We start from the raw sequence: 16,905 nt of genomic DNA on the forward strand, positions 1-16,905 counted from the left end.
GTGTACACACAAGTGCATGCACACACACACACACACACACACACTGAAATATTAGTCAGTCATAAAAAAGGATATGATCTTGCCATTTGTGATAACAGACCTAGAGGGTATTATGCTAAGTGAAATAAGTCAGAGAAAGACAAATACCATATGCTTTCACTTATATGTGGAATCTAAAAAACAAATGAATAAACAAAAAGCAGAAACAGACTTATGAATACCAGAGGGGAGGAGGGTGGGAAATGGGCAAATGGGTGAAGAGGAGTGAGAGATACAAACCTCTAGTTATGGAATGAAAAAGTGACCCGAGATAAAAGTACAGCATAGGGAATATAGTCAGTGGTATTGTAATTGTCGTATGCTGACAGATGGTAGCTACACATGTGGTGAGCATAGCATAATACATAGACTTGTCAAATCACTATGTTGTGTACCTGAAACTAATGTAACATTGTGAGTCAACTATACTTCAATAAAAAAATGAAGTGTTTATGTGTACATACACATACAAATTCACATACACACGTATACACTTCTAGGTATGCTACTTAACAGGGCTATTAACATAACTGCTGAATCTTGGGGGAGGGGAATATTATTATTTTCCCCATATATATAGTATAAACTGAACAAATGGGTTTGATTCAGATTGTCCCCTGGTAGCTATCTCGTCACATGAAAATAATAGTTTTCCTACACTAAAACCTGTAAGTTATTTTTCATCTCCATATGAATTTCCATTACCCAGTATGAAATATTGAAATTGGGAGATTATTATAGAAATGCTACATAACTTTCTCCTATCCAGCAGTGTTTAGAGATTTCAGAATGATTTTTGAAAAAGGATATTACACTTAGGTCAGCAAACTCGGTTATCTGTCGAATGCAAATGCAAATAAAAAGCCTTGCATTCTCCCTTTATTCCATGAGGGCATTCAACAAACCTCTGTAACACATCTTAATACCACCAAAAGCAGACTTGGAAAATTTCTCCTTTCCTAACGAAAATTAATCCCTTCCAAATAGATCCTGTGGGTTTTCACATGGTGGTTTTGTAAATGTTAGAACAGCACAGGTGGGAGTAACAGGAAATCTAAAAACAACAATAACAAACAGCAACAATAAACTAATTCAAACAATAAGAAAATGTATTAGTTCACATAAGTAAAAGTCTAAAGTCTGACAAGGGTCAGGGTAAACTAAATACAAATTACTCCACTCTGTTGTCTTGCAATGCTCTGATGTCCATCTACCTCCCTGTCCCAGCTTCATCCTCAGAGTGGTAGCAAGACTGTGGCATCAGTTCCAATTCTCACACCTCCAAAGGAAGAAAAGGGGAACACTTCCAAGCTGTACCAGAAGCACCAGGTAAAAGCATCAGATGCGTCATTGTATTAATCATGTGCTTCTGATGCTTTGCCATCTGGCACAATGCTGACCCTGGAGAGTGCTAGCCAATTCCTGAAGATAGCAAAAGGCTGGCCTCCAAGTGTGTCCTTTTATATACAAACCGACCAATCCTGACCTTTACCCTCAATCACCTCTTTTATTGAGCTCTTACACTCAGGGCCTTTATTCCCCTGCCCTAATCACCCCAGAGCCAGAACCGGACAACTAAGGATAGGCCCTAATGCCCAGAGCCCACCAGAATTATTCAGACTAGCCAATTCTAAACCTGTTTACACTGCCTTGCCTGTTCCTTCATATGGAAACCACAATAAAGGCTCCTGTTCGCATTTTCTCCTCATTCCCTCTTGTTCACATTTTCTCCTCATTCCCTCTGCCTGACCAAATCCATGTGATCCCTCATGGCATTATGTGCCCCCTCCTTTTTTTTTTTTTTTTAATGAGAGACAGAGAGCATGAGAGGGAGGAGGGTCAGAGGGAGAAGCAGACTCCCTGCCGAGCAGGGAGCCCGATGCGGGACTCAATCCCGGGACTCCAGGATCATGACCTGAGCCGAAGGCAGTCGCTTAACCAACTGAGCCACCCAGGCGCCCCACCCCGTCCTTTTGGTATCCGTGAAATAAACACTCTATTGGCCTCACCATACATGAATAACAAAATCTACGTTTTTAAAAAGTCATTATTTCTGCCTTAGTTGCTGAAATTAAGCCATATACTTACTCCTGAGCCAATCACTGGCAAAGAGTATAGAATTACACATAGACATGAGTTTTCCAAAACTGTATGAAGGAACACTCTTGAGCACTCTTGAGTATATTTTTGATGGCAATACAGGAATATTCAACATCTGCAGGATACCACACAAACTGTTAACTCAAGATAATTCATACTTTCGGGCGCCTGGGTGGCTCAGTTGGTTAGGCGACTGCCTTCGGCTCAGGTCATGATCCTGGAGTCCCGGGATCGAGTCCCACATCGGGCTCCCTGCTCAGCGGGGGGTCTGCTTCCCCCTCTGCCCTCTTTCCCCTCTGCCCTCTTCCCTCTCGTGCTCTCTGTCTCTCATTCTCTCTCTCTCTCAAATAAATAAAATCTTAAAAAAAAAAAAAAAAGATAATTCACACTTTCAACTCTACAACCCATTACATTCTTTTCAATGATCTCAGACCTTTGAGAAGCTGGGTTCTTAGCAGTTGTTATTGTAAAAATAAAAAACAAGAACTGCACAAAAATCAATAAGGTTGAAGTAATGAAGGTGGTGATGTATAATCTGATTCCAGGTTAGAGAAGTTGTGTTTGGAGCTGTTAGATATTTCTTTCTGCCTAGAGACATTATGATTAAATTACTTAGATACTAAGAACCCTGGGAACCAAGAGATTTGGGAATCTCTGACTGAGACAAACAAGACCGAAGTCTGTTTGGGGGTGAAGTCAACTTCCTCTCAGAAGCACAGGCTTCATGGAGTGCATCCAAAGAGAATTGTAGCCCTGTCAAGAAAGGAAGAAACAAGTACCTACAACATTGTTCTCCCTATGGAATTACTATTATTTCCCTTTAAATTATCAGGTCCGTTTCTTCTACTAAATTGTTATTAAAAAAAAAAAAAAACACTTTATCCTTACCTTTTAGATTGTCTTAAAACAATCTGAAAACTTTTCTATAGGTCAAAAATATATTGGTTATGTTTTATTATATGCCAATTACATGCAGATACTTTACATTACCTCTAATGTCAACAATAATCCTAAGAAGTATATATTACCACCATTTTACAGATAAGTAAAAAGAGCCCAGTACGATTAAAGTCATTTAGCCAGTAAATGTTGGGCAAGTCTGCCTGGTTCCAAACATGATTTGACCACTTCCCATCTTAATTATTACATTTCTGAAGTATTAGTTCACTTTCTTGCTTCAGATTTTACCAATTCTTCTGTGAAATGCTCTCCTCCTTTATTCTTATGTGACCCCCCGACTCTTCTGAATGATTCTCCTGTAAGCCTGTTTTATACTTTCACCTTTAACGTTCTATTTAAAATACCTCCTTTACCTATTTTTATGGTCCTCTTTCTACTCCAACCCCAAATTAAGATTTTCCTTAAAATTAAAGTCTTTTTTTCTTGGCACTTTCTATGTCATTTCTGTGTATTTAATTCTCAAATCTCTAACTTCTGTCCTACTATCTTCCATACTTCTTACTGAATATTTGCATTTGGGTGTCTCCCTTTTACATAGAATCAACATGTCTAAAATGATCCCATCACCCTCCTTCCAAAACCAGCACTTGTCCCCAATCTCCCTTTTGATGGTCATGTTTGCCCCAGACAGCTAGTCTTGAAACCTCAAAACTACAGAATCAAATTCTTTTCCTTTATTCTTCTTTATAGTTTTTATTTATCTTAACAATTATATTGTTAATATCATTGTGAATTATGGATTAATTTTACAATTGATTAAATATTTCCTCTATTTTCTCATTTACAAAAAGAAAAAAAGTTAATGCTTGCTACCTACTTCCAGCGTTCATGACAATAGGGTATAATGGTGCCATGACTCTCAAAATTGGTAATAACCCTACATTGGCATGACCTATATGAAGCACAGTTTAATTTCCTTAGAAAGTAAACCTTCCATATAGATATAGAGATACAGAGGTATACAGACATAGAGATAGAGATGGTACTCAATTATATCTATGGAAAGAATGACAGAATTAATTTAAAATAGTTCCCTTTTTTTCTTTCAAAGGCCTTCAATTCTTTGAATTATTATATTGTATTATTGTTCTCTGCTTTCCTCCCCATATTTTTTAATAAATATTATTACAATGTTTGAAGTGTGATTTTAAATCATATATAGAAAAAGTTTAGCAAGTCTACCTCTGTTTAATTTGATAATGTTATCTTTTGCCTGACTAGTTTTCTGAATATTTCCATTTTTGAACTGTTAGCATTTTAACATTTTCCCAGGGATTAAATATCTATTGGATTACTGCCTTACAAAAATATAAATTTGCTTTTCTTACCTCACACTTATTACTCATTAGAAGAATGCATGCTGCATATGATACTAGAAATTAGAGTAGATCATTTGCTTTTTAAAAACCTCCCGCAATGCAGGGCCGCCTGGGTGGCTCAGTCAGTTAAGTGTCTACCTTCCCCTCAGGTCATGATCCCAGGGTCCTGGGATCGAGCCTCACATCCAGCCTCGCATCCTGCCTCCCATCCAGCCTCAATCCAGCCTCACATCCCACCTCCCAGGGGGCTCCCTGCTCAGCGGGGAGTCTGCTTCTCAATCTCGCTCTTCCTCTACCTGTCCCCCCGCATGTGTGCTTCTCTCTCTTTCTCTCTCTCTCTCTCTCAAATAAATAAAATCTTTAAAAAATAAAAATAAATAATTAAATAATAAATAAAATTAAAACCTTCCACAATGCATCTCATTCCGGTTATGCCTAAGTAGTTATCTTCCTCAACTCTATCATTAACCAGGGGTGCAAAATTAGGTAATACACAACTTCAGAGGGCCTATGCTTCTTGACTTGTAAAATTAGAGCACTTTTTAATGCTAACATTTGTGGAATGAAGGTGCTGGAGGAGAGCTCTTTTTCAAGCCTTAAAAGAGTCTAAAATTAAGTGAAAAAAATTTAATGTCACTTTATTAATGATATATAATTCATAATTTAAAATTCTAATATAAAGAGATAATATTTTGAAGAAGCCAGGTATCATCAGACTTGCTCTTTAACATTATCTGTGCCCTTTTAAATGCCTTCAAAATTCTGACTTCCAGGGGCACCTGGGTGGCTCAGTCGGTTAAGCGGCTGCCTTCAGCTCAGGTCATGATCCCAAGGTCCTGGGATCGAGCTCCACATCAGGGCCCCTGCTCAGTGGGGAGCCTGCTTCTCCCTCTGCCTGCCGCTCCCCCTGCTTGTGTTCTCTCTGTCAAATAAACAAATAAAATCTTTAAAAAAAAAAATTCTGACTTCCAAGCCTAACATAGTTCTTTTAGGATTCTTCTGTACTGATAAGGAAATTATATTTTCGTTTTACATAGTATAAAGAGAATGGACTTTGAGGTCATAAAGACCATGCTTTTAATCCTATCCTTTCCATTTAACAAGGTGCTAATTAATTAGCCTCTATGAACCTCTTTATATATAAAATTGAGGGTAATAGCTACTTTCAAGGGTTTTTGTAATTAGGTAAAACAAACAAACAAACAAAAAACTCATGACACAGGAAGACACCTAGCTCCTCTGGGTACTCAGTAGGCATGTCATAAACATACCATGCTTGAATAGACTACTGGCACAAAATGTGAAATGAGGTTATGACATGGAACTTTTGCAAAAGCCATGAAAGAGCATAAAGCCAAAGTTATACAATTCACCGTTAGTCTGTTTTTATCTATTCACTAAAATTAGTCAATAATTTGCTGAGTGCCTTGTGAATGCAAGGCTAGGTCTTAGGTGCTAAAAATGTAAAGGAGCAAGGGAGAGATAGGAAGCATTCTCCACTGTGCCTCTCCATGGCTGATGGGGGCAGCTGTTGGAAAGAGGAACTGGGAGTGCAGTTTCCAAAAAGGAGTTACTTCCAGGCCTGTGGGAAAAGAAAAGCATCTGAAAAGAGAAAAATAAATGGCCACAGATAATTTGAACAAACTCATGCTTAATTATTTCTGGAAGGAAAAAACAAGAGAATCCATGCCCATCTGTGTTCTGTTCTTAATCCTTTTGAAAGTTCTACTTTCTAATACTATGATCTGACGAGGCCCCTTAAATTTGTTCTATCCCCGACAGCATTCCTCCTTAAGGGGGAAATACGTACACAGTCTGGAAGCTGGGAGTTTGGGGACATGTGGAGGGTACAAGAATAGAAAAGAGCCATAGGCTCCCCCTAGAGGTGTGTTTGCCCCAGTTTGCCTAACCAGCTTTCTGCCTTGTTCTATTATGACTCACTATCTACCTTAAAAATATTCTTAGAACTAGAAATATGCCACACTCTTTCCGCCCTTTTCCCTTTCCATCTGACCAGGATTAAACTTTCCCCTACAATCCAACTTTGAAACCATGCCTTTCTCACTTCAAGATTTGCTGGCAAACTTCTTGGATGCCAACTGCCTACCTGCCCAGACATGTGAGATTATTGATCTTGAATTATCTCTCACTGCATGTTCTCACTGATCACTGTGTTAGACTCTCCAGAAACAGCCATGTGTCTACTTACTGCCAGAGATTTCAGATATCATTTTTGCCTCATAGGCTGGATTTCCTCCCAGCACCTGCAACTCTTTTTGTACCCCAAACACGTGCTCCACTCCAATTATTGGATCTAATTTCAGATTTCTGTCCTTCCTATACAGCACCATCCTATTGCAGTGGATGAACAATAACTGGCCATATCCTAATATGCATCTATGTCTATTCTTGGAATTGATTTGAATATGTTATTTACCATTAATGAAAACAGTAAAGCTACTATTACTTTTTTTAAATTTTATTTTATTATGTTAGTCATCATATAATACATCATTAGTTTTTTTCTGTTTTCCTTCACTGTTTTCCTTTTTTTAATTTGTTTTTATTATGTTATGTTAATGACCATACATCATATCATTAGTCTTTGATGTAGTGATCCACGATTCATTGTTTTCATATAATACCCAGTGCTCCATGCAGTATGTAAAACCATGAAACCTTGGAAAGCAATGTTTTGTCTTAATTGCCTTTAATCTCTAGGACCTAGCCCACCATCTGGCATATAGTAGATGCTCAGTAAACATTTCTGGATGAACAGAACGACACGTTCAGGCATTTCAAACAAAGCTAAATGCCATAGGAATAATAGCACAGTCCTGACTACCTGACTTTATTTTGAAGTGGTTAATGTTAGACCAGCAATTTTTCCAAATTTTCATCAATCAAGCTGACTTACTAAAGACTTTTGCTACTGCCCTTTCTAAAGTAAAAGCCAAGAGTGGTCAACCTATAATTTATAGGTTCAAGGACTGTCACTAATGTCCTTTGAGGATATGTCATGAATCATGAGGGAGAAGAAACTAAAAGTGGGCCCTGGAATAACAAAATCACTTTCTTTCTAAGGAAAACGTAGGTTTTCTCCAGTGTGGTAATACCTTCATGATGTTTCGCAGGCACCTGAATCATCATTTCTCTATGCCAGTGTTTTCTCAGAAGAATAAAATAAGTCAATAAAAGAGTTCTATCCACTTAGTATTAAGTTGCTTTGAATTCCATATGGATGTTTGCATTTAAAAGGTAATGGTTTTATTTTTTTAAGGTTTTATTTATTTATTTATTTGAGAGAGAGAGAGAAAGAGAGCACATGCAAGCAGGGGGGGTGGGGGCAGAAAGAGAGGAAGAAGCAGACTCCCCACTGAGCAGGGAGCCCCACACTCAGGACACTTGGGGCTCGGGCTCCATCCCAGCATCCTGGGATTCTGAGCCAAAGACATATGCTTAACCGATTGAGCCACCCAGGCATCCCTAAAATGTAATGCTTTTAAATGGCAATTACAAGGATTAATGTTAGTACCTGGTAGCAAAGCAGTCAGATATGTTTAAAATGACTTACAAATTTATATTACAAAAAAATCTTACTTAAAACTGGCAAAAAATGGTAAAAATGCATCTACCTAAGAATTATAGGCTTAAAACATCATATTGGCTATATGAGTATGATATCTACTACCAATGTTTAAAAGTCATTAAAAGAATGCATTGCTATGGTTTCTTTTTTTTTTTATTATTATGTTATGTTAGTCACCATACATGATTAGTTTTTGTTGTAGTGATCCATGATTCATTGTTTTCGTATAACACCCAGTGCTCCATGCAGTATGTGCCCTCCTTAATACCCATCACCGGGCTAACCCATCCCCCCACCCCCCTCCCCTCTAAAACCCTCAGTTTGTTTCTCAGAGTCCATAGTCACTCATGGTTCATCTCTCCCTCCGATTTCCCCCCCATTTTTCCCTTCCTTCTCCTAATGTCCTCCATGCTATTCCTTATGTTCCACAAATAAGTGAAACCATATGATAATTGACTCTCTCTGCTTGACTTATTTTACTTAGCATAATCTCCTCCAGTTCCATCCATGTCAGTGCAAATGGTGGGTATTCATCCTTTCTGATGGCTGAGTAATATTCCATTGTATATATGTACCACCTCTTCTTTATCCATTTGTCTGTTGAAGGATATCTAAGTTCCTTCCATAGGTTGGCTATTGTGGACATTGCTGCTATGAACATTGAGATGCATGTTCCCCTTCTTTTTACTACATCTGTATCTTTGGGGTAAATACCTAGTAGTACAATTGCTGAGTCATAGGGTAGCTCTATTTTTAACTTCTTGAGGAACCTCCATACTGTTTTCTATAGTGGCCACACCAGCTTGCATTCCCACCAACAGTATAAGAGGGTTCCCCTTTCTCCACAACCTCACCAACACTTGTTGTTTCCTGTCTTGTTAATTTTGGCCATTCTAACTGGTGTAAGGTGGTATCTCAGTGTGGTTTTGATTTGAATTTCCCTGATGGCTAATGATGATGAACATTTTTTCATGTGTCTGTTAGCCATCTGTATGTCTTCTTTGGAGAAGTGTCTGTTCATGTCTTCTGCCCATTTTTTGACTTGATTATTTGTTTTTTGGGTGTTGAGTTTGAGAAGTTCTTTACAGATCTTGGATACCAGCCCTTCATCTGTAGTGTCATTTGCAAATATCTTCTTCCATTCTGTGGGTTACCTCTTTGTTTTGTTGACTGTTTCCTTTGCTTTGCAGAAGCTTTTTATCTTGATGAAGTCCCAAAAGTTCATTTTTGCTTTTGTGTCACTAGCCTTTGGAGATGTATCTTGAAAGAAGTTGCTATGGCCGATGTCAAAGAGGTTACTGCCTATGTTCTCCTCTAGGATTTTGATGGAGTCCTGTCTCACATTGAGGTCTTTCTTCCATTTTGAGTTTCTGACAGAAGACCACTGGTTTATCTGGTTCTCTTTTACTCCATTTATTTGTCAATCATTACTGAGGGCCACCTAGGTAACAGGCACTCTGCTAAGCACTAGTAGTATAGAGAAGGACAATGCCCCTAACCTCAGGAGTTTTAATTCTAGCTAAGAAAAAAACTTGATGAGACAATTGTGATTATTATCTCATATTTTACTAAATTAACCAAGCTCACCAGCTAGTTTGGTGTTAGATAGACACAATCAATTCACTTACTCAAAACTTTGTTGTACAACATACAGATTATCTTTATAGCTTATTTCTCCTCCCTTTTTAGTCCTCCTGCTTAATATTTTGTTATTTTACTACTGAGTAACATGCTCATGGAGAATGGATGGGAAAAAGTAAAAGATGTTAAATAAATAATTCTTCAACTGACAGATTAAGAGAGAAGATTTACACATTTAACTGATAAGTATATATATGTATAAAATGCTTGTATATCCAGAATAAAAAGATAATAGCCCAAAATACCTATGAATAAAAGATATAAACCAACAATCCACAGAAGATATTCAGCCTCATTAATAGTAAAAGAGATATAAGTTTAAATATTAAGATGCCATGCTCCACATGTTGCACTGACATTTTTCAAGATTGATAACGTACAGATGGTGAGAATATGACAAAAACAGGTGACTCTTATACACTGTTCTGGCAGCAAACAATTAAGAAAATATTTCAGGAAGGGTTAAATGCATGTATCTTTCACTCAGTAATTGAACTTTTAGAAATCTACACTATAGAAATATTTACACCAGCTATCAGAGTAGGAGGATGTTCATTTAAGCCTTGTTTCTAATAGCAAAACTGGAAACAACCTGAATTAGGATAAAAAAGGTGATGACAAAATAAATTTTTGCACATATCATCTAATACTATGTAGTCATTTAAAGGCTTGAGGCTCACATAGCTTTGAGTAAATGAAAAACTAGTTGCAAATGATGTACAGTATGATTCCATTTTTGTGATAAAAAGAAACTTACAAGCTTGTGCTGGTTTATTAGAAGTCTAGAAGGGTATTTATGAACCATTAAGGTAGACTCCCTCTGAAGAATGAGACTGTGGCATGAGAGGGGAGAACAGGGCACATCTGCATTGTTTCATTTTTACAAATGACTATTACTTTAAATTTTTCTTAATGTTCTAACCATTCTTTTCTTCTCCTCTACCAGCAGAGGAGGAAAAAAAAATTTTTTTTAATTTGATAAGAAGCTGAAACCACACACCAAAAAGTATTAGCCACAGTACTCAGGTTCTATGTCTCTGTGCTGATGCATACATGTAAAGTCTCTGGCCTAAAATGCCAGGCTTTGAGAACCAAAGGAGAGAGATATTTTACCTGTGAATGGTTTGTTGTTGTTCCTTTTGCACTTTGGGGGAGTTATATGGCCTTTCTCAACCTGATCACTACAAGTTGACTAACAACACTGTCACAAACCTCCGTGGAGAGAGGAGGGGTAGGGCTGCAACATGGCAGACAGGCCTGTAGGAAAATGGAGAGAAAAGAACATTTGAAAACATCCTGAAATAGTGGCATCATGTATAAGTAAAGCATTAATTTAATGACAAATGCTAGGCTATATTTAACCATGAGAATTAAGAAATGAACAACCCATGAACTTAAAATTGTATGAGTAGAATCCATTTCCATATAGGAACAAATGCACAAATAATAATAGAATTATCTTTAAATTCCCATTATGTTTCCTTTCTTCTATTATTTTAAGCTTTCCCACAGAATTGAGCTATACACTTCCATACAAACAAATCTCTGTTGTATAGAAATCTACAGGAAACACAGCTATCCTTTGAACCTTAACATTTACCTTAACTTAATTAAGAATTCCTTTCCTTTCTTACATTGTAGGTATCTTTTATCAGCCCTAACCAATTTGTGGTATTGTGTTCATTTCTTCACCTACATTTATCTTGGCATTTTTACTGAGAAACAAGTGATTATGCAAGAAAACACTAGAAACCAAAAAGATTGGAGTCCAAATCTTGACAGGGTATCTTCTAGCTGTATATTTCAAACAATGAATGCATTCAAGTCTCAGTTTCCTTGATTATTACATAGTTAATAGTAGTGCTTACTTTATCCAACTGCTGTGTAGATTCCCTGAGAAAATGCAGGTAAAGGGCTTGGTACACAGTAAATGTTTGCCAAGGTGTTAGTATAACTACTCCCCTCAACTACATTATGTAATTAATTGTTCATTAGCTCACATGGGTATATTATATTGGTTAGTCTTCATCTTAAATAAAGAATAAAAAACATATTACACTAAATAGGAGCTGTTTAAAAAAGAAAGAAAGAAAGAAAGAAAGAAAAAGAAAGAAAGACCTTAGCTAATTGTTTGAATGCTTTAAATTACAAAAAAAAAAAAAATATGCCTGGAAATACTTGATTCTAAAAGTTTAAATGTTGGCAAGAGATACATAGATGAATTGTTGTCTTTGAAGAGGCAACAATACACCTCCTCTTTCATCTGACTGATTTACTATGATCCCGGCTTCTGAGATAGCCACTCCTTGTCAGCAGGCCCCAAATCTGTTCTCAGTGGAGAAGGAAAGGAAAAGGAAAAGGAAAAGGAAAAGGAAAAGGAAAAGAAAGGAAAAAGGAAAGGAAAGGAAAAAGGAAAGAAAAAGGAGAGGAGAGGAGAGGAAAGGAAAGGAAAGGAAAAAGGAAAGGAAAGGAAAAAGGAAAGAAAAAGGAGAGGAGAGGAGAGGAGAGGAGAGAAAGAGAGAGAGAGAGAGAGAAAGAAAGAAAAAGAAAGAAAGAAAGAAAGAAAGAAAGAAAGAAAGAAAGAAAGAAAGAAAGAAAGAAAGAGAGAGAGAAAGAAAGAGAGAGAGAGAGAAAGAAAGAAAGAAAGAAAGAAAGAAAGAAAGAAAGAAAGAAAGAAAGAAAGAAAGAAAGAAAAAGAAAGAAAGAAAGAAAAGACAGGCAAATGTAAAAAAGTTAGATGACAGGGTTAATTAATTTCCATTTCCCAAGCCTGGAAATAGTCAGCTGCCTTGTTCACATTCTCCTCCACAGGCAGCTATGTCCTCAAGAGCAGGAGAGAAACTGGAGTTTCCCTCTAGCAGTTGGTCCCACTGCGCTCCCCCAAGATCTGCTGTTTCATTGTTCTTGAGGTATGGAGTAAAATGTTATACCCTATGAGAGGAGTCATAGCCAAAAGTTTATCACCCAACTGGATGTTACCAAAGACTCAGTAAGTGGGACACAAAAGACCCAGCAACTTTATCCTTATGAAGCATACTTGAGGAATTTTACATAAAAGTATTACTGATTTATGGAATCTTCCTTTTCAAATTATAACAAAATTGCTTTTGTGAAGTATTTTTTTAGGCTGCTAGATATTTTTGTCTAAAAGCAGCCAATTGTAAGATCTTAAGATAGGCAACTTTATAAAAGTTCTTCCTTTGGCATCTTAAAAAAGTCAACGTCTCTTTTTTCAAATTCCATAAATTCACAGCCACATTAAGTTAAATACCATCAGCCTTAATAATGTTTTTGTCAACCATAAGATTATTGTTCTACATTTTACCTTCTTCCTAAGAGCAACATAACTGATCAGTATATCTTGTGTTAGAAAAGTTTAACATCTTCCAGGATTTTCTTGGATATTCTATAATTATTATAAGAATAGTAAGAGTGAATAACATTTATTTTGAAATTACTGACTGTCAGACACTATTATAAGTGCTTCATATAAAGTAGTTTATTTGATCTTCATAACAACCCTACCAAGTAGGAACTATTATCATTCCCATTTTACAAAGGAGGGAATTATGACACAGAGAGATTTAGTAACTTCTCATAGTTACCTAGCTGGTAGCTGGGGAAGCCTGAATTCAAACCCTAGAAGCCTGACTCCAGAGTCTGCACTCCTAAATTCTAGGTCATGCTGCCTCACTATCCACAAACAAGTTAGTTGCACGTGTGATCAGGCCAGGGTCTGATGAAGGCGAGCACTACAGTGTTGGTATTTGCTACATCACAAACTATGATAACCTCCACTTCCACACAATTCATCCCCAAAAATATAAGCCCATTCAAATATGTCTGTTTAAAACTAACATTTTCAGAATAGTATATGGTTTTGCCATTTTGTTGCACATATCTACCTGCTAAAAATACAGCAGTCAGACATGTATTCATTTTTAAAAATTACTCTGACTTTTATAAAAGTCCAAGATATGACACTTTATCCAGTGTATTTTGAAACCATAAATATAGCATTAATATTTAAGATCAAGTATTCTGATTCACATTAAAGCTTATAAGACCTCAGGCTCAGCATACATCCTTCTCAACATTTCAGGGAATCTCTAAATCCTTGGAATATTCTAAATCAGTTTACTGACTTGCATACCTATAGGCTCCAAGCAGGTAAGTTTAATATATAAATTCTCTGAAGTATAATATAATCAGGAGTGGGGGATCAACTGGAGAGGGCACACCCCATCTCAGAACATTCAAAGTCAATTTTTAAAAATATTGTGTCAGTTACATATAATATGACCTGAGACTATATTCTAGCATAGCAACATGCCTCTTGACCTGCCCAATCTTGCCAATACATCTGAAATGGATGTACTTTTTCATTATAATCACTTGTTTATTAACTACGAATTCCCCAAGTATAAGTTTCATGAAGGTAGGGACACAGTCTGTCTCTTTCACCCTTATATTCATTCAGTCATTCAGAAAATAGTTTTGAACTCTTACTAAATACTATTGTTCTTAGAAGCTGGGATCTAGCAGTGAACAAAGCAGGCATATTCCCTGTACTCATGCCCCACTGATCTTATTTTAGCGGGAAGATAGAGAACAAATGAATAAATAAGTAAAATTAGACTACGCTCAATGATGATAAAAAATATAGAATATAAAGTAGATGGGCAGAGGATTGTGTGGGGGTAGTGAGGGTTGATATTTTATAAACAATAACAGAGAAGATCTCTCTAAGAAGGTAATATTTGATTAAAGATATAAAAGAAAAGGTGAGTATACATGTATAAATCTGGAGAAGAGCTTTCTAGACAAAAGGAACAATGAGCACATATGTCCTCAAGCAGGAAAGTGCTTTGCCTAATTGAAAAATATCAAGAGGCCAGGGTGGCTGAAGTGGAGGAAGCAAGGGAAAGAGTAGGAATACATACAGAAAGGTAAGAGGAAGGGGTGCCATTCATATAGGGCCTGGTATTATGATGACTTTGGTTTCTTCTCTGAATGAGATGGGAAGCCATTGGAGGAGGTACATGATCTGGCTTATGTTTTAATAATATCACTCTGGCTACTATGCTGAGAAGGAAGGTAAAGGTAGACAAAGGGAAATTAATTAGTTAGGAGGGCATTGCCATAATGAAATATTAAAAAAAAAATGATGAGGGAATGGACCAAGGTGGTAGCAGACAAGAAAGCAAAAAGCTATGAAATTTCTGAATATGTTTTAAAGGTGGAACCAATGGATTTGCTGATGGATTGGATATGGGGTGTGAAAAATGGAGAGGAATCAAGATTTTTGGCCTGAGTAACTGGAAGAAGGAAGTTATTAATTTACTGAGATGGAGAAGACTATGGGAGGAATAGGCTTGGGGTGAGGGGAAAGGAAGAATCAAGAGTTTAATCCTATACAAAATTCACAATGCCTATTAGGTACCCAAGTGGGGATGTCTAGAGGCAACTGAATATTTATGATCCTGAACTTCAGGGAAGAGGTCCAAATTGGAAATATAAATTTAAGATTGGCCAGAGCATAGGTGGTATTCAAAAACACAAGATGGGATCGAATTACCAAGGGCATTATTGTAGGAGAACAGGTCCAAAGACTCAGAACTTGCAAAGGTTTAGATGTCCAGGAGATAAGGAGAAACCAGCAGATGAAACTGAGAGAGTCATAGTAAGTGCAGTACCATGGAGTACCAAATTCCGCTTCAAGGAAAGACTTGTTTCCCAGCTTAAGGAAGTATGGGCAGCAGATAGCCACAGTTATCAGCTACTTTAGGATTAGCCTTAGCAGCAGAGACCACCCTAGCAAAAAGCATGCCCTTCTCTAACAAGCCCACTTAAGAAAATAATACTTTCTATATTAGAAGCCTATTCTAGCAATTTTTAGTTAAAGAGTCCTATACTTAGTAATACTGGAGGAACCATCAGATGAAGAGATTTAAATGAAACCCCATATTCAAATTCAGCTTTCTTCCTTTTTTGAATTGTAATATCTGAAATAGCTCTTTAATTCCAGTAAGTTTTACATTTTATACTTAATTAGTAACTGTAAGTATTTCCCTAAATATTTGGGAGGTTCTATCACTTCCTTGGTCATGCAATTATAGCAACAGAAGCAAAAATGCAGATAGGAACAAACAACTTCAAGTAGCTTATTCTACTCGATGGCAATTATTTGCTAATTTTCAATATTTCTAATAGTCAAAAACTATGCATCTTTGTATCTATGGTATCTAAGCATGTGCTAGTTCTTGACTTATACTCAATAAATAAACCCTTGATAAATGAATTAATTAACATATCTTCACAGACAGAACTATTGAAAAGAAAAATAAAAATCATTTTAATTTTACTTTCTTTTATTTTAATTTCACTGTTATCCTTGATTATTGTCTTTTTTATTGAGTTGTTGGAGAAGCAGGATATAGTCGTGCCTCATCTAATTTTACTTTCTTTTCCTTTTTTTATAATAGAATGCCAATAAAGAATGAAGTGGCAGAAAAATAAAACAGGCAGGAAACATTTAAATAATACATAATTAATGGCTGATTATAAGATTATCTCTTTCACACTTTATCATTTACATAAAAGTACAAAGTGAGGAATGGTCAAATAATTTGTTTAAGAGAGCACAGATTTATCACCAATATATTGCACCATCCACCAGAGTTCAATCACAATTGTTGGAACGTTTCGTTCACTTTTGAAAAATTGTGTTTCACATCTGTAACTTCAAACATTTATATATTAATTGAAGTTATGTATTTCTATTTGATCTTTTCTACTCTTCAGATTTTTTATAATTTGAAATGCATTAGTTACCATGGAAACAATGTCATCAAGTAAGAGCAAACCTTGGTGACATCCACAAATGATACTGCTCCTCCGTTTCAGGATCTTTGCCTCCTTCTAAATGTGCCTTACACTGAAGTGCTGATTTCTCCATCTGGTGATTCCTTTGCAGATGCATCTGACTCAGCTCAGGAGAAGCCACAAAGTACACAACTACTCAGGTGATAAGACTTCAGGGCACCAGGAAGATCTCTGTATGAAAATACTGTCTCTCACCCCATGGTCTCCTATGCATGAAATTCTACCATTTATTTCCATTTGTTGAGCATCACCTTCCCTAGAGGACCCCTCTTAAACTGCAGATCTTTATTGCCAAAATTTGAGACCAGAACACATCCCAGAGAGCCTCATATTTTATAGATGAGGAAACTTGAACCCCAGTACCAAATATCA

The 16,905-nt window shown here is 36.7% G+C and overlaps 1 long non-coding RNA gene across 4 annotated transcripts in view; it reads right to left on the minus strand.

Moving 5' to 3' along the window:
- LOC123835379 (uncharacterized) overlaps positions 1 to 16,905 on the minus strand; it is a 459,456-nt gene that overhangs the window by 404,443 nt on the left and 38,108 nt on the right. For all 4 annotated transcript variants that reach the window (XR_010406420.1, XR_006788732.3, XR_010406421.1 and 1 more), the window contains exon 3: positions 10,762 to 10,905. This is a non-coding gene — a long non-coding RNA (uncharacterized LOC123835379). The remainder of the gene's footprint in view (positions 1 to 10,761; positions 10,906 to 16,905) is intronic.

The sequence above is a fragment of the Mirounga angustirostris genome, unplaced genomic scaffold (assembly GCF_029215605.1).
Source record: "Mirounga angustirostris isolate CCGP_5_RB_7025 unplaced genomic scaffold, mMirAng1.0.hap1 SCAF_12, whole genome shotgun sequence".
NCBI classification, from domain to species: Eukaryota; Metazoa; Chordata; class Mammalia; order Carnivora; family Phocidae; genus Mirounga; species Mirounga angustirostris.